The sequence below is a fragment of the Pristiophorus japonicus genome, chromosome 3 (assembly GCF_044704955.1).
Source record: "Pristiophorus japonicus isolate sPriJap1 chromosome 3, sPriJap1.hap1, whole genome shotgun sequence".
Classification (NCBI taxonomy): Eukaryota; Metazoa; Chordata; class Chondrichthyes; family Pristiophoridae; genus Pristiophorus; species Pristiophorus japonicus.
In genome coordinates this window covers 128,638-150,572 of record NC_091979.1, presented here as the reverse complement: position 1 = coordinate 150,572, position 21,935 = coordinate 128,638, and the positions used below count along the sequence as shown (strand labels likewise).

General features: G+C 43.9%; 18 non-coding genes across 18 annotated transcripts; all 18 read left to right on the top strand.

Annotated features, from left to right (window-relative positions):
• The first annotated feature begins 1,134 nt into the window (after nt 1–1,134).
• On the top strand, nt 1,135–1,207 carry trnak-uuu (transfer RNA lysine (anticodon UUU)). Its single transcript has one exon. It is a non-coding gene; the product is annotated as a tRNA-Lys (tRNA).
• Nucleotides 1,208–2,343: 1,136 nt separating this feature from the next.
• Nucleotides 2,344–2,416, top strand: trnak-uuu (transfer RNA lysine (anticodon UUU)). Its single transcript has one exon. It is a non-coding gene; the product is annotated as a tRNA-Lys (tRNA).
• Nucleotides 2,417–3,551: 1,135 nt separating this feature from the next.
• Nucleotides 3,552–3,624, top strand: trnak-uuu (transfer RNA lysine (anticodon UUU)). Its single transcript has one exon. It is a non-coding gene; the product is annotated as a tRNA-Lys (tRNA).
• A 1,136-nt stretch (nt 3,625–4,760) lies between these two features.
• Nucleotides 4,761–4,833, top strand: trnak-uuu (transfer RNA lysine (anticodon UUU)). Its single transcript has one exon. It is a non-coding gene; the product is annotated as a tRNA-Lys (tRNA).
• Nucleotides 4,834–5,969: 1,136 nt separating this feature from the next.
• trnak-uuu (transfer RNA lysine (anticodon UUU)) lies at nt 5,970–6,042 on the top strand. Its single transcript has one exon. It is a non-coding gene; the product is annotated as a tRNA-Lys (tRNA).
• Nucleotides 6,043–7,178: 1,136 nt separating this feature from the next.
• On the top strand, nt 7,179–7,251 carry trnak-uuu (transfer RNA lysine (anticodon UUU)). Its single transcript has one exon. It is a non-coding gene; the product is annotated as a tRNA-Lys (tRNA).
• Nucleotides 7,252–8,387: 1,136 nt separating this feature from the next.
• On the top strand, nt 8,388–8,460 carry trnak-uuu (transfer RNA lysine (anticodon UUU)). Its single transcript has one exon. It is a non-coding gene; the product is annotated as a tRNA-Lys (tRNA).
• Nucleotides 8,461–9,595: 1,135 nt separating this feature from the next.
• trnak-uuu (transfer RNA lysine (anticodon UUU)) lies at nt 9,596–9,668 on the top strand. The gene has a single exon. It is a non-coding gene; the product is annotated as a tRNA-Lys (tRNA).
• A 1,136-nt stretch (nt 9,669–10,804) lies between these two features.
• trnak-uuu (transfer RNA lysine (anticodon UUU)) lies at nt 10,805–10,877 on the top strand. Its single transcript has one exon. It is a non-coding gene; the product is annotated as a tRNA-Lys (tRNA).
• Nucleotides 10,878–12,012: 1,135 nt separating this feature from the next.
• On the top strand, nt 12,013–12,085 carry trnak-uuu (transfer RNA lysine (anticodon UUU)). Its single transcript has one exon. It is a non-coding gene; the product is annotated as a tRNA-Lys (tRNA).
• Nucleotides 12,086–13,221: 1,136 nt separating this feature from the next.
• trnak-uuu (transfer RNA lysine (anticodon UUU)) lies at nt 13,222–13,294 on the top strand. The gene has a single exon. It is a non-coding gene; the product is annotated as a tRNA-Lys (tRNA).
• Nucleotides 13,295–14,429: 1,135 nt separating this feature from the next.
• Nucleotides 14,430–14,502, top strand: trnak-uuu (transfer RNA lysine (anticodon UUU)). The gene has a single exon. It is a non-coding gene; the product is annotated as a tRNA-Lys (tRNA).
• Nucleotides 14,503–15,638: 1,136 nt separating this feature from the next.
• On the top strand, nt 15,639–15,711 carry trnak-uuu (transfer RNA lysine (anticodon UUU)). The gene has a single exon. It is a non-coding gene; the product is annotated as a tRNA-Lys (tRNA).
• Nucleotides 15,712–16,847: 1,136 nt separating this feature from the next.
• On the top strand, nt 16,848–16,920 carry trnak-uuu (transfer RNA lysine (anticodon UUU)). The gene has a single exon. It is a non-coding gene; the product is annotated as a tRNA-Lys (tRNA).
• A 1,136-nt stretch (nt 16,921–18,056) lies between these two features.
• On the top strand, nt 18,057–18,129 carry trnak-uuu (transfer RNA lysine (anticodon UUU)). Its single transcript has one exon. It is a non-coding gene; the product is annotated as a tRNA-Lys (tRNA).
• Nucleotides 18,130–19,264: 1,135 nt separating this feature from the next.
• Nucleotides 19,265–19,337, top strand: trnak-uuu (transfer RNA lysine (anticodon UUU)). Its single transcript has one exon. It is a non-coding gene; the product is annotated as a tRNA-Lys (tRNA).
• Nucleotides 19,338–20,475: 1,138 nt separating this feature from the next.
• Nucleotides 20,476–20,548, top strand: trnak-uuu (transfer RNA lysine (anticodon UUU)). The gene has a single exon. It is a non-coding gene; the product is annotated as a tRNA-Lys (tRNA).
• Nucleotides 20,549–21,684: 1,136 nt separating this feature from the next.
• Nucleotides 21,685–21,757, top strand: trnak-uuu (transfer RNA lysine (anticodon UUU)). The gene has a single exon. It is a non-coding gene; the product is annotated as a tRNA-Lys (tRNA).
• The last annotated feature ends 178 nt before the right edge of the window (nt 21,758–21,935 follow it).

Genomic DNA, 21,935 nt, shown 5'->3' with positions numbered 1-21,935 from the left:
GTGTTTAAAGCACGACTTTTAATTTCCACGTTCGTGCAGCCTGATAAAACACAAACTGACAAGGTCAGACCATCTTGCCTTCCTCAGAAAACGATCTGCTGAAAATCCACAGCTTGCAATCATGAGAGCTCGATTTCCACGAGCATAGTCGTTCCCTGTTTTACTATAGGTGTCCATATTTCTACCTCTGTTTATCTGATGGGCTGATTTTGCTGCTGCAAGTCCGACGACAAATCTGATCATTTTGCCTCTTGTTTGTGATTTGCCCAAGGGAGGAAATATTGAGCGCCCGTATTGAGCGTCTCAATTCATTTTTACTTTTACATACATTGGCTTGATTGCTCGTCAATCTTTCACAATCAATCTTTGTACAAATTATGCTCGTCATTGAAATTGCAAGGCCCTTATCATTGTGGTGGATCTGTGAGGCTCACTCTCCAACGCCAGGATATTCTTCGTCAGGAGATGATCCTCAACTGAATGAAGTGTTCTCGATGGCTTATGAAAATGTTCCATACATCTGACGCCTTGTACACTCCCGCATGTAGCGCAGGACCCCTTGAGGTAAAGAGCAGCGTTATGTTCGAAATTTGATGTTGTTTTGAACATGTCTACCAGTTTTTATTGATGTGTGAACTTCAACTCACGAACTATTATCCTCCTTGTCACTCAGTTGCTTCACATCATTCAGAAAAATGCTGGGAATTATGTTACTTGCTTCGAAAGTAGATTATGTCACGCACATTGAACTGCAGTTGCCATAGTTGTGCCCACTCACTTAATCTGTCTATGTGCCATTGGTTACTTATCACTGCCATTTGTAGCATTACAGCAGCACCACCACCGTGTCCACATGACAACTGAATATGAAAAACTCTGTGATGGTTGATTGAAGCCAGTAATAAATATGATGAAGTGTAGGTCCCTGCATTTCTCACAATTCATGCCGCTGCTCACAAATGAGCCGATTGTCGAATGGAGCCTATTTCTTCTGTCAATCTTGCAGGTGGAAACCATTCTGTGACAGCAATGCGCTGTGCAGGCGAGTGCACGACAGAAGGTATTGCAAAGCCTGGAGGGGGGAGCGATTCGTATCAGACAGTGATGTTCGCAGATTGGGTATGATGTGTTTGAGCCTGGATAGCTCAGTCGGTAGAGCATCAGACTTTTAATCTGAGGGTCCAGCGTTCAAGTCCCTGTTCGGGCGTTGTGTTTAAAGCACGACTTTTAATTTCCACGTTCGTGCAGCCTGATAAAACACAAACTGACAAGGTCAGACCATCTTGCCTTCCTCAGAAAACGATCTGCTGAAAATCCACAGCTTGCAATCATGAGAGCTCGATTTCCACGAGCACAGTCGTTCCCTGTTTTACTATAGGTGTCCATATTTCTACCTCTGTTTATCTGATGGGCTGATTTTGCTGCTGCAAGTCCGACGACAAATCTGATCATTTTGCCTGTTGTTTGTGATTTGACCAAGGGAGGAAATATTGAGCGCCCGTATTGAGCGTCTCAATTCATTTTTACTTTTACATACATTGGCTTGATTGCTCGTCAATCTTTCACAATCAATCTTTGTACAAATTATGCTCGTCATTGAAATTGCAAGGCCCTTATCATTGTGGTGGATCTGTGAGGCTCACTCTCCAACGCCAGGATATTCTTCGTCAGGAGATGATCCTCAACTGAATGAAGTGTTCTCGATGGCTTATGAAAATGTTCCATACATCTGACGCCTTGTACACTCCCGCATGTAGCGCAGGACCCCTTGAGGTAAAGAGCAGCGTTATGTTCGAAATTTGATGTTGTTTTGAACATGTCTACCAGTTTTTATTGATGTGTGAACTTCAACTCACGAACTATTATCCTCCTTGTCACTCAGTTGCTTCACATCATTCAGAAAAATGCTGGGAATTATGTTACTTGCTTCGAAAGTAGATTATGTCACGCACATTGAACTGCAGTTGCCATAGTTGTGCCCACTCACTTAATCTGTCTATGTGCCATTGGTTACTTATCACTGCCATTTGTCGCATTACAGCAGCACCACCACAGTGTCCACATGACAACTGAATATGAAAAACTCTGTGATGGTTGATTGAAGCCAGTAATAAATATGATGAAGTGTAGGTCCCTGCATTTCTCACAATTCATGCCGCTGCTCACAAATGAGCCGATTGTCGAATGGAGCCTATTTCTTCTGTCAATCTTGCAGGTGGAAACCATTCTGTGACAGCAATGCGCTGTGCAGGCGAGTGCACTACAGAAGGTATTGCAAAGCCTGGAGGGGGGAGCGATTCGTATCAGACAGTGATGTTCGCAGATTGGGTATGCTGCGTTAGAGCCTGGATAGCTCAGTCGGTAGAGCATCAGACTTTTAATCTGAGGGTCCAGGGTTCAAGTCCCTGTTCGGGCATTGTGTTTAAAGCACGACTTTTAATTTCCACGTTCGTGCAGCCTGATAAAACACAAACTGACAAGGTCAGACCATCTTGCCTTCCTCAGAAAACGATCTGCTGAAAATCCACAGCTTGCAATCATGAGAGCTCGATTTCCACGAGCATAGTCGTTCCCTGTTTTACTATAGGTGTCCATATTTCTACCTCTGTTTATCTGATGGGCTGATTTTGCTGCTGCAAGTCCGACGACAAATCTGATCATTTTGCCTGTTGTTTGTGATTTGCCCAAGGGAGGAAATATTGAGCGCCCGTATTGAGCGTCTCAATTCATTTTTACTTTTACATACATTGGCTTGATTGCTCGTCAATCTTTCACAATCAATCTTTGTACAAATTATGCTCGTCATTGAAATTGCAAGGCCCTTATCATTGTGGTGGATCTGTGAGGCTCACTCTCCAACGCCAGGATATTCTTCGTCAGGAGATGATCCTCAAATGAATGAAGTGTTCTCGATGGCTTATGAAAATGTTCCATACATCTGACGCCTTGTACACTCCCGCATGTAGCGCAGGACCCCTTGAGGTAAAGAGCAGCGTTATGTTCGAAATTTGATGTTGTTTTGAACATGTCTACCAGTTTTTATTGATGTGTGAACTTCAACTCACGAACTATTATCCTCCTTGTCACTCAGTTGCTTCACATCATTCAGAAAAATGCTGGGAATTATGTTACTTGCTTCGAAAGTAGATTATGTCACGCACATTGAACTGCAGTTGCCATAGTTGTGCCCACTCACTTAATCTGTCTATGTGCCATTGGTTACTTATCACTGCCATTTGTAGCATTACAGCAGCACCACCACCGTGTCCACATGACAACTGAATATGAAAAACTCTGTGATGGTTGATTGAAGCCAGTAATAAATATGATGAAGTGTAGGTCCCTGCATTTCTCACAATTCATGCCGCTGCTCACAAATGAGCCGATTGTCGAATGGAGCCTATTTCTTCTGTCAATCTTGCAGGTGGAAACCATTCTGTGATGCAATGCGCTGTGCAGGCGAGTGCACTACAGAAGGTATTGCAAAGCCTGGAGGGGGGAGCGATTTGTATCAGACAGTGATGTTCGCAGATTGGGTAAGCTGCGCTAGAGCCTGGATAGCTCAGTCGGTAGAACATCAGACTTTTAATCTGAGGGTCCAGGGTTCAAGTCCCTGTTCGGGCGTTGTGTTTAAAGCACGACTTTTAATTTCCACGTTCGTGCAGCCTGATAAAACACAAACTGACAAGGTCAGACCATCTTGCCTTCCTCAGAAAACGATCTGCTGAAAATCCACAGCTTGCAATCATGAGAGCTCGATTTCCACGAGCATAGTCGTTCCCTGTTTTACTATAGGTGTCCATATTTCTACCTCTGTTTATCTGATGGGCTGATTTTGCTGCTGCAAGTCCGACGACAAATCTGATCATTTTGCCTGTTGTTTGTGATTTGCCCAAGGGAGGAAATATTGAGCGCCCGTATTGAGCGTCTCAATTCATTTTTACTTTTACATACATTGGCTTGATTGCTCGTCAATCTTTCACAATCAATCTTTGTACAAATTATGCTCGTCATTGAAATTGCAAGGCCCTTATCATTGTGGTGGATCTGTGAGGCTCACTCTCCAACGCCAGGATATTCTTCGTCAGGAGATGATCCTCAACTGAATGAAGTGTTCTCGATGGCTTATGAAAATGTTCCATACATCTGACGCCTTGTACACTCCCGCATGTAGCGCAGGACCCCTTGAGGTAAAGAGCAGCGTTATGTTCGAAATTTGATGTTGTTTTGAACATGTCTACCAGTTTTTATTGATGTGTGAACTTCAACTCACGAACTATTATCCTCCTTGTCACTCAGTTGCTTCACATCATTCAGAAAAATGCTGGGAATTATGTTACTTGCTTCGAAAGTAGATTATGTCACGCACATTGAACTGCAGTTGCCATAGTTGTGCCCACTCACTTAATCTGTCTATGTGCCATTGGTTACTTATCACTGCCATTTGTAGCATTACAGCAGCACCACCACCGTGTCCACATGACAACTGAATATGAAAAACTCTGTGATGGTTGATTGAAGCCAGTAATAAATATGATGAAGTGTAGGTCCCTGCATTTCTCACAATTCATGCCGCTGCTCACAAATGAGCCGATTGTCGAATGGAGCCTATTTCTTCTGTCAATCTTGCAGGTGGAAACCATTCTGTGACAGCAATGCGCTGTGCAGGCGAGTGCACGACAGAAGGTATTGCAAAGCCTGGAGGGGGGAGCGATTCGTATCAGACAGTGATGTTCGCAGATTGGGTATGATGTGTTCGAGCCTGGATAGCTCAGTCGGTAGAGCATCAGACTTTTAATCTGAGGGTCCAGCGTTCAAGTCCCTGTTCGGGCGTTGTGTTTAAAGCACGACTTTTAATTTCCACGTTCGTGCAGCCTGATAAAACACAAACTGACAAGGTCAGACCATCTTGCCTTCCTCAGAAAACGATCTGCTGAAAATCCACAGCTTGCAATCATGAGAGCTCGATTTCCACGAGCACAGTCGTTCCCTGTTTTACTATAGGTGTCCATATTTCTACCTCTGTTTATCTGATGGGCTGATTTTGCTGCTGCAAGTCCGACGACAAATCTGATCATTTTGCCTCTTGTTTGTGATTTGACCAAGGGAGGAAATATTGAGCGCCCGTATTGAGCGTCTCAATTCATTTTAACTTTTACATACATTGGCTTGATTGCTCGTCAATCTTTCACAATCAATCTTTGTACAAATTATGCTCGTCATTGAAATTGCAAGGCCCTTATCATTGTGGTGGATCTGTGAGGCTCACTCTCCAACGCCAGGATATTCTTCGTCAGGAGATGATCCTCAACTGAATGAAGTGTTCTCGATGGCTTATGAAAATGTTCCATACATCTGACGCCTTGTACACTCCCGCATGTAGCGCAGGACCCCTTGAGGTAAAGAGCAGCGTTATGTTCGAAATTTGATGTTGTTTTGAACATGTCTACCAGTTTTTATTGATGTGTGAACTTCAACTCACGAACTATTATCCTCCTTGTCACTCAGTTGCTTCACATCATTTAGAAAAATGCTGGGAATTATGTTACTTGCTTCGAAAGTAGATTATGTCACGCACATTGAACTGCAGTTGCCATAGTTGTGCCCACTCACTTAATCTGTCTATGTGCCATTGGTTACTTATCACTGCCATTTGTAGCATTACAGCAGCACCACCACAGTGTCCACATGACAACTGAATATGAAAAACTCTGTGATGGTTGATTGAAGCCAGTAATAAATATGATGAAGTGTAGGTCCCTGCATTTCTCACAATTCATGCCGCTGCTCACAAATGAGCCGATTGTCGAATGGAGCCTATTTCTTCTGTCAATCTTGCAGGTGGAAACCATTCTGTGACAGCAATGCGCTGTGCAGGCGAGTGCACGACAGAAGGTATTGCAAAGCCTGGAGGGGGGAGCGATTCGTATCAGACAGTGATGTTCGCAGATTGGGTGCGTTGCTTTAGAGCCTGGATAGCTCAGTCGGTAGAGCATCAGACTTTTAATCTGAGGGTCCAGGGTTCAAGTCCCTGTTCGGGTGTTGTGTTTAAAGCACGACTTTTAATTTCCACGTTCGTGCAGCCTGATAAAACACAAACTGACAAGGTCAGACCATCTTGCCTTCCTCAGAAAACGATCTGCTGAAAATCCACAGCTTGCAATCATGAGAGCTCGATTTCCACGAGCATAGTCGTTCCCTGTTTTACTATAGGTGTCCATATTTCTACCTCTGTTTATCTGATGGGCTGATTTTGCTGCTGCAAGTCCGACGACAAATCTGATCATTTTGCCTCTTGTTTGTGATTTGCCCAAGGGAGGAAATATTGAGCGCCCGTATTGAGCGTCTCAATTCATTTTTACTTTTACATACATTGGCTTGATTGCTCGTCAATCTTTCACAATCAATCTTTGTACAAATTATGCTCGTCATTGAAATTGCAAGGCCCTTATCATTGTGGTGGATCTGTGAGGCTCACTCTCCAACGCCAGGATATTCTTCGTCAGGAGATGATCCTCAACTGAATGAAGTGTTCTCGATGGCTTATGAAAATGTTCCATACATCTGACGCCTTGTACACTCCCGCATGTAGCGCAGGACCCCTTGAGGTAAAGAGCAGCGTTATGTTCGAAATTTGATGTTGTTTTGAACATGTCTACCAGTTTTTATTGATGTGTGAACTTCAACTCACGAACTATTATCCTCCTTGTCACTCAGTTGCTTCACATCATTCAGAAAAATGCTGGGAATTATGTTACTTGCTTCGAAAGTAGATTATGTCACGCACATTGAACTGCAGTTGCCATAGTTGTGCCCACTCACTTAATCTGTCTATGTGCCATTGGTTACTTATCACTGCCATTTGTCGCATTACAGCAGCACCACCACAGTGTCCACATGACAACTGAATATGAAAAACTCTGTGATGGTTGATTGAAGCCAGTAATAAATATGATGAAGTGTAGGTCCCTGCATTTCTCACAATTCATGCCGCTGCTCACAAATGAGCCGATTGTCGAATGGAGCCTATTTCTTCTGTCAATCTTGCAGGTGGAAACCATTCTGTGACAGCAATGCGCTGTGCAGGCGAGTGCACGACAGAAGGTATTGCAAAGCCTGGAGGGGGGAGCGATTCGTATCAGACAGTGATGTTCGCAGATTGGGTGCGTTGCTTTAGAGCCTGGATAGCTCAGTCGGTAGAGCATCAGACTTTTAATCTGAGGGTCCAGGGTTCAAGTCCCTGTTCGGGTGTTGTGTTTAAAGCACGACTTTTAATTTCCACGTTCGTGCAGCCTGATAAAACACAAACTGACAAGGTCAGACCATCTTGCCTTCCTCAGAAAACGATCTGCTGAAAATCCACAGCTTGCAATCATGAGAGCTCGATTTCCACGAGCATAGTCGTTCCCTGTTTTACTATAGGTGTCCATATTTCTACCTCTGTTTATCTGATGGGCTGATTTTGCTGCTGCAAGTCCGACGACAAATCTGATCATTTTGCCTCTTGTTTGTGATTTGCCCAAGGGAGGAAATATTGAGCGCCCGTATTGAGCGTCTCAATTCATTTTTACTTTTACATACATTGGCTTGATTGCTCGTCAATCTTTCACAATCAATCTTTGTACAAATTATGCTCGTCATTGAAATTGCAAGGCCCTTATCATTGTGGTGGATCTGTGAGGCTCACTCTCCAACGCCAGGATATTCTTCGTCAGGAGATGATCCTCAACTGAATGAAGTGTTCTCGATGGCTTATGAAAATGTTCCATACATCTGACGCCTTGTACACTCCCGCATGTAGCGCAGGACCCCTTGAGGTAAAGAGCAGCGTTATGTTCGAAATTTGATGTTGTTTTGAACATGTCTACCAGTTTTTATTGATGTGTGAACTTCAACTCACGAACTATTATCCTCCTTGTCACTCAGTTGCTTCACATCATTCAGAAAAATGCTGGGAATTATGTTACTTGCTTCGAAAGTAGATTATGTCACGCACATTGAACTGCAGTTGCCATAGTTGTGCCCACTCACTTAATCTGTCTATGTGCCATTGGTTACTTATCACTGCCATTTGTCGCATTACAGCAGCACCACCACAGTGTCCACATGACAACTGAATATGAAAAACTCTGTGATGGTTGATTGAAGCCAGTAATAAATATGATGAAGTGTAGGTCCCTGCATTTCTCACAATTCATGCCGCTGCTCACAAATGAGCCGATTGTCGAATGGAGCCTATTTCTTCTGTCAATCTTGCAGGTGGAAACCATTCTGTGACAGCAATGCGCTGTGCAGGCGAGTGCACGACAGAAGGTATTGCAAAGCCTGGAGGGGGGAGCGATTCGTATCAGACAGTGATGTTCGCAGATTGGGTGTGTTGCGTTAGAGCCTGGATAGCTCAGTCGGTAGAGCATCAGACTTTTAATCTGAGGGTCCAGGGTTCAAGTCCCTGTTCGGGTGTTGTGTTTAAAGCACGACTTTTAATTTCCACGTTCGTGCAGCCTGATAAAACACAAACTGACAAGGTCAGACCATCTTGCCTTCCTCAGAAAACGAACTGCTGAAAATCCACAGCTTGCAATCATGAGAGCTCGATTTCCACGAGCATAGTCGTTCCCTGTTTTACTATAGGTGTCCATATTTCTACCTCTGTTTATCTGATGGGCTGATTTTGCTGCTGCAAGTCCGACGACAAATCTGATCATTTTGCCTGTTGTTTGTGATTTGCCCAAGGGAGGAAATATTGAGCGCCCGTATTGAGCGTCTCAATTCATTTTTACTTTTACATACATTGGCTTGATTGCTCGTCAATCTTTCACAATCAATCTTTGTACAAATTATGCTCGTCATTGAAATTGCAAGGCCCTTATCATTGTGGTGGATCTGTGAGGCTCACTCTCCAACGCCAGGATATTCTTCGTCAGGAGATGATCCTCAACTGAATGAAGTGTTCTCGATGGCTTATGAAAATGTTCCATACATCTGACGCCTTGTACACTCCCGCATGTAGCGCAGGACCCCTTGAGGTAAAGAGCAGCGTTATGTTCGAAATTTGATGTTGTTTTGAACATGTCTACCAGTTTTTATTGATGTGTGAACTTCAACTCACGAACTATTATCCTCCTTGTCACTCAGTTGCTTCACATCATTCAGAAAAATGCTGGGAATTATGTTACTTGCTTCGAAAGTAGATTATGTCACGCACATTGAACTGCAGTTGCCATAGTTGTGCCCACTCACTTAATCTGTCTATGTGCCATTGGTTACGTATCACTGCCATTTGTAGCATTACAGCAGCACCACCACCGTGTCCACATGACAACTGAATATGAAAACTCTGTGATGGTTGATTGAAGCCAGTAATAAATATGATGAAGTGTAGGTCCCTGCATTTCTCACAATTCATGCCGCTGCTCACAAATGAGCCGATTGTCGAATGGAGCCTATTTCTTCTGTCAATCTTGCAGGTGGAAACCATTCTGTGACAGCAATGCGCTGTGCAGGCGAGTGCACTACAGAAGGTATTGCAAAGCCTGGAGGGGGGAGCGATTCGTATCAGACAGTGATGTTCGCAGATTGGGTATGCTGCGTTAGAGCCTGGATAGCTCAGTCGGTAGAGCATCAGACTTTTAATCTGAGGGTCCAGGGTTCAAGTCCCTGTTTGGGCGTTGTGTTTAAAGCACGACTTTTAATTTCCACGTTCGTGCAGCCTGATAAAACACAAACTGACAAGGTCAGACCATCTTGCCTTCCTCAGAAAACGATCTGCTGAAAATCCACAGCTTGCAATCATGAGAGCTCGATTTCCACGAGCATTGTCGTTCCCTGTTTTACTATAGGTGTCCATATTTCTACCTCTGTTTATCTGATGGGCTGATTTTGCTGCTGCAAGTCCGACGACAAATCTGATCATTTTGCCTGTTGTTTGTGATTTGCCCAAGGGAGGAAATATTGAGCGCCCGTATTGAGCGTCTCAATTCATTTTTACTTTTACATACATTGGCTTGATTGCTCGTCAATCTTTCACAATCAATCTTTGTACAAATTATGCTCGTCATTGAAATTGCAAGGCCCTTATCATTGTGGTGGATCTGTGAGGCTCACTCTCCAACGCCAGGATATTCTTCGTCAGGAGATGATCCTCAACTGAATGAAGTGTTCTCGATGGCTTATGAAAATGTTCCATACATCTGACGCCTTGTACACTCCCGCATGTAGCGCAGGACCCCTTGAGGTAAAGAGCAGCGTTATGTTCGAAATTTGATGTTGTTTTGAACATGTCTACCAGTTTTTATTGATGTGTGAACTTCAACTCACGAACTATTATCCTCCTTGTCACTCAGTTGCTTCACATCATTCAGAAAAATGCTGGGAATTATGTTACTTGCTTCGAAAGTAGATTATGTCACGCACATTGAACTGCAGTTGCCATAGTTGTGCCCACTCACTTAATCTGTCTATGTGCCATTGGTTACTTATCACTGCCATTTGTAGCATTACAGCAGCACCACCACCGTGTCCACATGACAACTGAATATGAAAAACTCTGTGATGGTTGATTGAAGCCAGTAATAAATATGATGAAGTGTAGGTCCCTGCATTTCTCACAATTCATGCCGCTGCTCACAAATGAGCCGATTGTCGAATGGAGCCTATTTCTTCTGTCAATCTTGCAGGTGGAAACCATTCTGTGACAGCAATGCGCTGTGCAGGCGAGTGCACTACAGAAGGTATTGCAAAGCCTGGAGGGGGGAGCGATTCGTATCAGACAGTGATGTTCGCAGATTGGGTATGCTGCATTTGAGCCTGGATAGCTCAGTCGGTAGAGCATCAGACTTTTAATCTGAGGGTCCAGGGTTCAAGTCCCTGTTCGGGCGCTGTGTTTAAAGCATGACTTTTAATTTCCACGTTCGTGCAGCCTGATAAAACACAAACTGACAAGGTCAGACCATCTTGCCTTCCTCAGAAAACGATCTGCTGAAAATCCACAGCTTGCAATCATGAGAGCTCGATTTCCACGAGCATAGTCGTTCCCTGTTTTACTATAGGTGTCCATATTTCTACCTCTGTTTATCTGATGGGCTGATTTTGCTGCTGCAAGTCCGACGACAAATCTGATCATTTTGCCTGTTGTTTGTGATTTGCCCAAGGGAGGAAATATTGAGCGCCCGTATTGAGCGTCTCAATTCATTTTTACTTTTACATACATTGGCTTGATTGCTCGTCAATCTTTCACAATCAATCTTTGTACAAATTATGCTCGTCATTGAAATTGCAAGGCCCTTATCATTGTGGTGGATCTGTGAGGCTCACTCTCCAACGCCAGGATATTCTTCGTCAGGAGATGATCCTCAACTGAATGAAGTGTTCTCGATGGCTTATGAAAATGTTCCATACATCTGACGCCTTGTACACTCCCGCATGTAGCGCAGGACCCCTTGAGGTAAAGAGCAGCGTTATGTTCGAAATTTGATGTTGTTTTGAACATGTCTACCAGTTTTTATTGATGTGTGAACTTCAACTCACGAACTATTATCCTCCTTGTCACTCAGTTGCTTCACATCATTCAGAAAAATGCTGGGAATTATGTTACTTGCTTCGAAAGTAGATTATGTCACGCACATTGAACTGCAGTTGCCATAGTTGTGCCCACTCACTTAATCTGTCTATGTGCCATTGGTTACGTATCACTGCCATTTGTAGCATTACAGCAGCACCACCACCGTGTCCACATGACAACTGAATATGAAAACTCTGTGATGGTTGATTGAAGCCAGTAATAAATATGATGAAGTGTAGGTCCCTGCATTTCTCACAATTCATGCCGCTGCTCACAAATGAGCCGATTGTCGAATGGAGCCTATTTCTTCTGTCAATCTTGCAGGTGGAAACCATTCTGTGACAGCAATGCGCTGTGCAGGCGAGTGCACTACAGAAGGTATTGCAAAGCCTGGAGGGGGGAGCGATTCGTATCAGACAGTGATGTTCGCAGATTGGGTATGCTGCGTTAGAGCCTGGATAGCTCAGTCGGTAGAGCATCAGACTTTTAATCTGAGGGTCCAGGGTTCAAGTCCCTGTTTGGGCGTTGTGTTTAAAGCATGACTTTTAATTTCCACGTTCGTGCAGCCTGATAAAACACAAACTGACAAGGTCAGACCATCTTGCCTTCCTCAGAAAACGATCTGCTGAAAATCCACAGCTTGCAATCATGAGAGCTCGATTTCCACGAGCATTGTCGTTCCCTGTTTTACTATAGGTGTCCATATTTCTACCTCTGTTTATCTGATGGGCTGATTTTGCTGCTGCAAGTCCGACGACAAATCTGATCATTTTGCCTGTTGTTTGTGATTTGCCCAAGGGAGGAAATATTGAGCGCCCGTATTGAGCGTCTCAATTCATTTTTACTTTTACATACATTGGCTTGATTGCTCGTCAATCTTTCACAATCAATCTTTGTACAAATTATGCTCGTCATTGAAATTGCAAGGCCCTTATCATTGTGGTGGATCTGTGAGGCTCACTCTCCAACGCCAGGATATTCTTCGTCAGGAGATGATCCTCAACTGAATGAAGTGTTCTCGATGGCTTATGAAAATGTTCCATACATCTGACGCCTTGTACACTCCCGCATGTAGCGCAGGACCCCTTGAGGTAAAGAGCAGCGTTATGTTCGAAATTTGATGTTGTTTTGAACATGTCTACCAGTTTTTATTGATGTGTGAACTTCAACTCACGAACTATTATCCTCCTTGTCACTCAGTTGCTTCACATCATTCAGAAAAATGCTGGGAATGATGTTACTTGCTTCGAAAGTAGATTATGTCACGCACATTGAACTGCAGTTGCCATAGTTGTGCCCACTCACTTAATCTGTCTATGTGCCATTGGTTACTTATCACTGCCATTTGTCGCATTACAGCAGCACCACCACCGTGTCCACATGACAACTGAATATGAAAAACTCTGTGATGGTTGATTGAAGCCAGTAATAAATATGATGAAGTGTAGGTCCCTGCATTTCTCACAATTCATGCCGCTGCTCACAAATGAGCCGATTGTCGAATGGAGCCTATTTCTTCTGTCAATCTTGCAGGTGGAAACCATTCTGTGACAGCAATGCGCTGTGCAGGCGAGTGCACTACAGAAGGTATTGCAAAGCCTGGAGGGGGGAGCGATTCGTATCAGACAGTGATGTTCGCAGATTGGGTATGCCGCATTTGAGCCTGGATAGCTCAGTCGGTAGAGCATCAGACTTTTAATCTGAGGGTCCAGGGTTCAAGTCCCTGTTCGGGCGCTGTGTTTAAAGCATGACTTTTAATTTCCACGTTCGTGCAGCCTGATAAAACACAAACTGACAAGGTCAGACCATCTTGCCTTCCACAGAAAACGATCTGCTGAAAATCCACAGCTTGCAATCATGAGAGCTCGATTTCCACGAGCATAGTCGTTCCCTGTTTTACTATAGGTGTCCATATTTCTACCTCTGTTTATCTGATGGGCTGATTTTGCTGCTGCAAGTCCGACGACAAATCTGATCATTTTGCCTGTTGTTTGTGATTTGCCCAAGGGAGGAAATATTGAGCGCCCGTATTGAGCGTCTCAATTCATTTTTACTTTTACATACATTGGCTTGATTGCTCGTCAATCTTTCACAATCAATCTTTGTACAAATTATGCTCGTCATTGAAATTGCAAGGCCCTTATCATTGTGGTGGATCTGTGAGGCTCACTCTCCAACGCCAGGATATTCTTCGTCAGGAGATGATCCTCAACTGAATGAAGTGTTCTCGATGGCTTATGAAAATGTTCCATACATCTGACGCCTTGTACACTCCCGCATGTAGCGCAGGACCCCTTGAGGTAAAGAGCAGCGTTATGTTCGAAATTTGATGTTGTTTTGAACATGTCTACCAGTTTTTATTGATGTGTGAACTTCAACTCACGAACTATTATCCTCCTTGTCACTCAGTTGCTTCACATCATTCAGAAAAATGCTGGGAATTATGTTACTTGCTTCGAAAGTAGATTATGTCACGCACATTGAACTGCAGTTGCCATAGTTGTGCCCACTCACTTAATCTGTCTATGTGCCATTGGTTACGTATCACTGCCATTTGTAGCATTACAGCAGCACCACCACCGTGTCCACATGACAACTGAATATGAAAACTCTGTGATGGTTGATTGAAGCCAGTAATAAATATGATGAAGTGTAGGTCCCTGCATTTCTCACAATTCATGCCGCTGCTCACAAATGAGCCGATTGTCGAATGGAGCCTATTTCTTCTGTCAATCTTGCAGGTGGAAACCATTCTGTGACAGCAATGCGCTGTGCAGGCGAGTGCACTACAGAAGGTATTGCAAAGCCTGGAGGGGGGAGCGATTCGTATCAGACAGTGATGTTCGCAGATTGGGTATGCTGCGTTAGAGCCTGGATAGCTCAGTCGGTAGAGCATCAGACTTTTAATCTGAGGGTCCAGGGTTCAAGTCCCTGTTTGGGCGTTGTGTTTAAAGCACGACTTTTAATTTCCACGTTCGTGCAGCCTGATAAAACACAAACTGACAAGGTCAGACCATCTTGCCTTCCTCAGAAAACGATCTGCTGAAAATCCACAGCTTGCAATCATGAGAGCTCGATTTCCACGAGCATTGTCGTTCCCTGTTTTACTATAGGTGTCCATATTTCTACCTCTGTTTATCTGATGGGCTGATTTTGCTGCTGCAAGTCCGACGACAAATCTGATCATTTTGCCTGTTGTTTGTGATTTGCCCAAGGGAGGAAATATTGAGCGCCCGTATTGAGCGTCTCAATTCATTTTTACTTTTACATACATTGGCTTGATTGCTCGTCAATCTTTCACAATCAATCTTTGTACAAATTATGCTCGTCATTGAAATTGCAAGGCCCTTATCATTGTGGTGGATCTGTGAGGCTCACTCTCCAACGCCAGGATATTCTTCGTCAGGAGATGATCCTCAACTGAATGAAGTGTTCTCGATGGCTTATGAAAATGTTCCATACATCTGACGCCTTGTACACTCCCGCATGTAGCGCAGGACCCCTTGAGGTAAAGAGCAGCGTTATGTTCGAAATTTGATGTTGTTTTGAACATGTCTACCAGTTTTTATTGATGTGTGAACTTCAACTCACGAACTATTATCCTCCTTGTCACTCAGTTGCTTCACATCATTCAGAAAAATGCTGGGAATTATGTTACTTGCTTCGAAAGTAGATTATGTCACGCACATTGAACTGCAGTTGCCATAGTTGTGCCCACTCACTTAATCTGTCTATGTGCCATTGGTTACTTATCACTGCCATTTGTCGCATTACAGCAGCACCACCACCGTGTCCACATGACAACTGAATATGAAAAACTCTGTGATGGTTGATTGAAGCCAGTAATAAATATGATGAAGTGTAGGTCCCTGCATTTCTCACAATTCATGCCGCTGCTCACAAATGAGCCGATTGTCGAATGGAGCCTATTTCTTCTGTCAATCTTGCAGGTGGAAACCATTCTGTGACAGCAATGCGCTGTGCAGGCGAGTGCACTACAGAAGGTATTGCAAAGCCTGGAGGGGGGAGCGATTCGTATCAGACAGTGATGTTCGCAGATTGGGTATGCTGCATTTGAGCCTGGATAGCTCAGTCGGTAGAGCATCAGACTTTTAATCTGAGGGTCCAGGGTTCAAGTCCCTGTTCGGGCGCTGTGTTTAAAGCATGACTTTTAATTTCCACGTTCGTGCAGCCTGATAAAACACAAACTGACAAGGTCAGACCATCTTGCCTTCCTCAGAAAACGATCTGCTGAAAATCCACAGCTTGCAATCATGAGAGCTCGATTTCCACGAGCATAGTCGTTCCCTGTTTTACTATAGGTGTCCATATTTCTACCTCTGTTTATCTGATGGGCTGATTTTGCTGCTGCAAGTCCGACGACAAATCTGATCATTTTGCCTGTTGTTTGTGATTTGCCCAAGGGAGGAAATATTGAGCGCCCGTATTGAGCGTCTCAATTCATTTTAACTTTTACATACATTGGCTTGATTGCTCGTCAATCTTTCACAATCAATCTTTGTACAAATTATGCTCGTCATTGAAATTGCAAGGCCCTTATCATTGTGGTGGATCTGTGAGGCTCACTCTCCAACGCCAGGATATTCTTCGTCAGGAGATGATCCTCAACTGAATGAAGTGTTCTCGATGGCTTATGAAAATGTTCCATACATCTGACGCCTTGTACACTCCCGCATGTAGCGCAGGACCCCTTGAGGTAAAGAGCAGCGTTATGTTCGAAATTTGATGTTGTTTTGAACATGTCTACCAGTTTTTATTGATGTGTGAACTTCAACTCACGAACTATTATCCTCCTTGTCACTCAGTTGCTTCACATCATTCAGAAAAATGCTGGGAATTATGTTACTTGCTTCGAAAGTAGATTATGTCACGCACATTGAACTGCAGTTGCCATAGTTGTGCCCACTCACTTAATCTGTCTATGTGCCATTGGTTACTTATCACTGCCATTTGTAGCATTACAGCAGCACCACCACCGTGTCCACATGACAACTGAATATGAAAAACTCTGTGATGGTTGATTGAAGCCAGTAATAAATATGATGAAGTGTAGGTCCCTGCATTTCTCACAATTCATGCCGCTGCTCACAAATGAGCCGATTGTCGAATGGAGCCTATTTCTTCTGTCAATCTTGCAGGTGGAAACCATTCTGTGACAGCAATGCGCTGTGCAGGCGAGTGCACAACAGAAGGTATTGCAAAGCCTGGAGGGGGGAGCGATTCGTATCAGACAGTGATGTTCGCAGATTGGGTATGCTGCGTTAGAGCCTGGATAGCTCAGTCGGTAGAGCATCAGACTTTTAATCTGAGGGTCCAGGGTTCAAGTCCCTGTTCGGGCGTTGTGTTTAAAGCACGACTTTTAATTTCCACGTTCGTGCAGCCTGATAAAACACAAACTGACAAGGTCAGACCATCTTGCCTTCCTCAGAAAACGATCTGCTGAAAATCCACAGCTTGCAATCATGAGAGCTCGATTTCCACGAGCATAGTCGTTCCCTGTTTTACTATAGGTGTCCATATTTCTACCTCTGTTTATCTGATGGGCTGATTTTGCTGCTGCAAGTCCGACGACAAATCTGATCATTTTGCCTGTTGTTTGTGATTTGCCCAAGGGAGGAAATATTGAGCGCCCGTATTGAGCGTCTCAATTCATTTTTACTTTTACATACATTGGCTTGATTGCTCCTCAATCTTTCACAATCAATCTTTGTACAAATTATGCTCGTCATTGAAATTGCAAGGCCCTTATCATTGTGGTGGATCTGTGAGGCTCACTCTCCAACGCCAGGATATTCTTCGTCAGGAGATGATCCTCAACTGAATGAAGTGTTCTCGATGGCTTATGAAAATGTTCCATACATCTGACGCCTTGTACACTCCCGCATGTAGCGCAGGACCCCTTGAGGTAAAGAGCAGCGTTATGTTCGAAATTTGATGTTGTTTTGAACATGTCTACCAGTTTTTATTGATGTGTGAACTTCAACTCACGAACTATTATCCTCCTTGTCACTCAGTTGCTTCACATCATTCAGAAAAATGCTGGGAATTATGTTACTTGCTTCGAAAGTAGATTATGTCACGCACATTGAACTGCAGTTGCCATAGTTGTGCCCACTCACTTAATCTGTCTATGTGCCATTGGTTACTTATCACTGCCATTTGTCGCATTACAGCAGCACCACCACAGTGTCCACATGACAACTGAATATGAAAAACTCTGTGATGGTTGATTGAAGCCAGTAATAAATATGATGAAGTGTAGGTCCCTGCATTTCTCACAATTCATGCCGCTGCTCACAAATGAGCCGATTGTCGAATGGAGCCTATTTCTTCTGTCAATCTTGCAGGTGGAAACCATTCTGTGACAGCAATGCGCTGTGCAGGCGAGTGCACGACAGAAGGTATTGCAAAGCCTGGAGGGGGGAGCGATTCGTATCAGACAGTGATGTTCGCAGATTGGGTGCGTTGCATTAGAGCCTGGATAGCTCAGTCGGTAGAGCATCAGACTTTTAATCTGAGGGTCCAGGGTTCAAGTCCCTGTTCGGGCGCTGTGTTTAAAGCATGACTTTTAATTTCCACGTTCGTGCAGCCTGATAAAACACAAACTGACAAGGTCAGACCATCTTGCCTTCCTCAGAAAACGATCTGCTGAAAATCCACAGCTTGCAATCATGAGAGCTCGATTTCCACGAGCATAGTCGTTCCCTGTTTTACTATAGGTGTCCATATTTCTACCTCTGTTTATCTGATGGGCTGATTTTGCTGCTGCAAGTCCGACGACAAATCTGATCATTTTGCCTGTTGTTTGTGATTTGCCCAAGGGAGGAAATATTGAGCGCCCGTATTGAGCGTCTCAATTCATTTTTACTTTTACATACATTGGCTTGATTGCTCGTCAATCTTTCACAATCAATCTTTGTACAAATTATGCTCGTCATTGAAATTGCAAGGCCCTTATCATTGTGGTGGATCTGTGAGGCTCACTCTCCAACGCCAGGATATTCTTCGTCAGGAGATGATCCTCAACTGAATGAAGTGTTCTCGATGGCTTATGAAAATGTTCCATACATCTGACGCCTTGTACACTCCCGCATGTAGCGCAGGACCCCTTGAGGTAAAGAGCAGCGTTATGTTCGAAATTTGATGTTGTTTTGAACATGTCTACCAGTTTTTATTGATGTGTGAACTTCAACTCACGAACTATTATCCTCCTTGTCACTCAGTTGCTTCACATCATTCAGAAAAATGCTGGGAATTATGTTACTTGCTTCGAAAGTAGATTATGTCACGCACATTGAACTGCAGTTGCCATAGTTGTATCACTCACTTAATCTGTCTATGTGCCATTGGTTACTTATCACTGCCATTTGTAGCATTACAGCAGCACCACCACCGTGTCCACATGACAACTGAATATGAAAAACTCTGTGATGGTTGATTGAAGCCAGTAATAAATATGATGAAGTGTAGGTCCCTGCATTTCTCACAATTCATGCCGCTGCTCACAAATGAGCCGATTGTCGAATGGAGCCTATTTCTTCTGTCAATCTTGCAGGTGGAAACCATTCTGTGACAGCAATGCGCTGTGCAGGCGAGTGCACAACAGAAGGTATTGCAAAGCCTGGAGGGGGGAGCGATTCGTATCAGACAGTGATGTTCGCAGATTGGGTATGCTGCTTTAGAGCCTGGATAGCTCAGTCGGTAGAGCATCAGACTTTTAATCTGAGGGTCCAGGGTTCAAGTCCCTGTTCGGGCGTTGTGTTTAAAGCACGACTTTTAGTTTCCACGTTCGTGCAGCCTGATAAAACACAAACTGACAAGGTCAGACCATCTTGCCTTCCTCAGAAAACGATCTGCTGAAAATCCACAGCTTGCAATCATGAGAGCTCGATTTCCACGAGCATAGTCGTTCCCTGTTTTACTATAGGTGTCCATATTTCTACCTCTGTTTATCTGATGGGCTGATTTTGCTGCTGCAAGTCCGACGACAAATCTGATCATTTTGCCTGTTGTTTGTGATTTGCCCAAGGGAGGAAATATTGAGCGCCCGTATTGAGCGTCTCAATTCATTTTTACTTTTACATACATTGGCTTGATTGCTCGTCAATCTTTCACAATCAATCTTTGTACAAATTATGCTCGTCATTGAAATTGCAAGGCCCTTATCATTGTGGTGGATCTGTGAGGCTCACTCTCCAACGCCAGGATATTCTTCGTCAGGAGATGATCCTCAACTGAATGAAGTGTTCTCGATGGCTTATGAAAATGTTCCATACATCTGACGCCTTGTACACTCCCGCATGTAGCGCAGGACCCCTTGAGGTAAAGAGCAGCGTTATGTTCGAAATTTGATGTTGTTTTGAACACCAGTCTACCAGTTTTTATTGATGTGTGAACTTCAACTCACGAACTATTATCCTCCTTGTCACTCAGTTGCTTCACATCATTCAGAAAAATGCTGGGAATTATGTTACTTGCTTCGAAAGTAGATTATGTCACGCACATTGAACTGCAGTTGCCATAGTTGTGCCCACTCACTTAATCTGTCTATGTGCCATTGGTTACTTATCACTGCCATTTGTCGCATTACAGCAGCACCACCACAGTGTCCACATGACAACTGAATATGAAAAACTCTGTGATGGTTGATTGAAGCCAGTAATAAATATGATGAAGTGTAGGTCCCTGCATTTCTCACAATTCATGCCGCTGCTCACAAATGAGCCGATTGTCGAATGGAGCCTATTTCTTCTGTCAATCTTGCAGGTGGAAACCATTCTGTGACAGCAATGCGCTGTGCAGGCGAGTGCACGACAGAAGGTATTGCAAAGCCTGGAGGGGGGAGCGATTCGTATCAGACAGTGATGTTCGCAGATTGGGTGCGTTGCATTAGAGCCTGGATAGCTCAGTCGGTAGAGCATCAGACTTTTAATCTGAGGGTCCAGGGTTCAAGTCCCTGTTCGGGCGTTGTGTTTAAAGCACGACTTTTAATTTCCACGTTCGTGCAGCCTGATGAAACACAAACTGACAAGGTCAGACCATCTTGCCTTCCTCAGAAAACGATCTGCTGAAAATCCACAGCTTGCAATCATGAGAGCTCGATTTCCACGAGCATAGTCGTTCCCTGTTTTACTATAGGTGTCCATATTTCTACCTCTGTTTATCTGATGGGCTGATTTTGCTGCTGCAAGTCCGACGACAAATCTGATCATTTTGCCTCTTGTTTGTGATTTGCCCAAGGGAGGAAATATTGAGCGCCCGTATTGAGCGTCTCAATTCATTTTAACTTTTACATACATTGGCTTGATTGCTCGTCAATCTTTCACAATCAATCTTTGTACAAATTATGCTCGTCATTGAAATTGCAAGGCCCTTATCATTGTGGTGGATCTGTGAGGCTCACTCTCCAACGCCAGGATATTCTTCGTCAGGAGATGATCCTCAACTGAATGAAGTGTTCTCGATGGCTTATGAAAATGTTCCATACATCTGACGCCTTGTACACTCCCGCATGTAGCGCAGGACCCCTTGAGGTAAAGAGCAGCGTTATGTTCGAAATTTGATGTTGTTTTGAACATGTCTACCAGTTTTTATTGATGTGTGAACTTCAACTCACGAACTATTATCCTCCTTGTCACTCAGTTGCTTCACATCATTCAGAAAAATGCTGGGAATTATGTTACTTGCTTCGAAAATAGATTATGTCACGCACATTGAACTGCAGTTGCCATAGTTGTGCCCACTCACTTAATCTGTCTATGTGCCATTGGTTACTTATCACTGCCATTTGTCGCATTACAGCAGCACCACCACAGTGTCCACATGACAACTGAATATGAAAAACTCTGTGATGGTTGATTGAAGCCAGTAATAAATATGATGAAGTGTAGGTCCCTGCATTTCTCACAATTCATGCCGCTGCTCACAAATGAGCAGATTGTCGAATGGAGCCTATTTCTTCTGTCAATCTTGCAGGTGGAAACCATTCTGTGACAGCAATGCGCTGTGCAGGCGAGTGCACGACAGAAGGTATTGCAAAGCCTGGAGGGGGGAGCGATTCGTATCAGACAGTGATGTTCGCAGATTGGGTGCATTGCTTTAGAGCCTGGATAGCTCAGTCGGTAGAGCATCAGACTTTTAATCTGAGGGTCCAGGGTTCAAGTCCCTGTTCGGGTGTTGTGTTTAAAGCACGACTTTTAATTTCCACGTTCGTGCAGCCTGATAAAACACAAACTGACAAGGTCAGACCATCTTGCCTTCCTCAGAAAACGATCTGCTGAAAATCCACAGCTTGCAATCATGAGAGCTCGATTTCCACGAGCATAGTCGTTCCCTGTTTTACTATAGGTGTCCA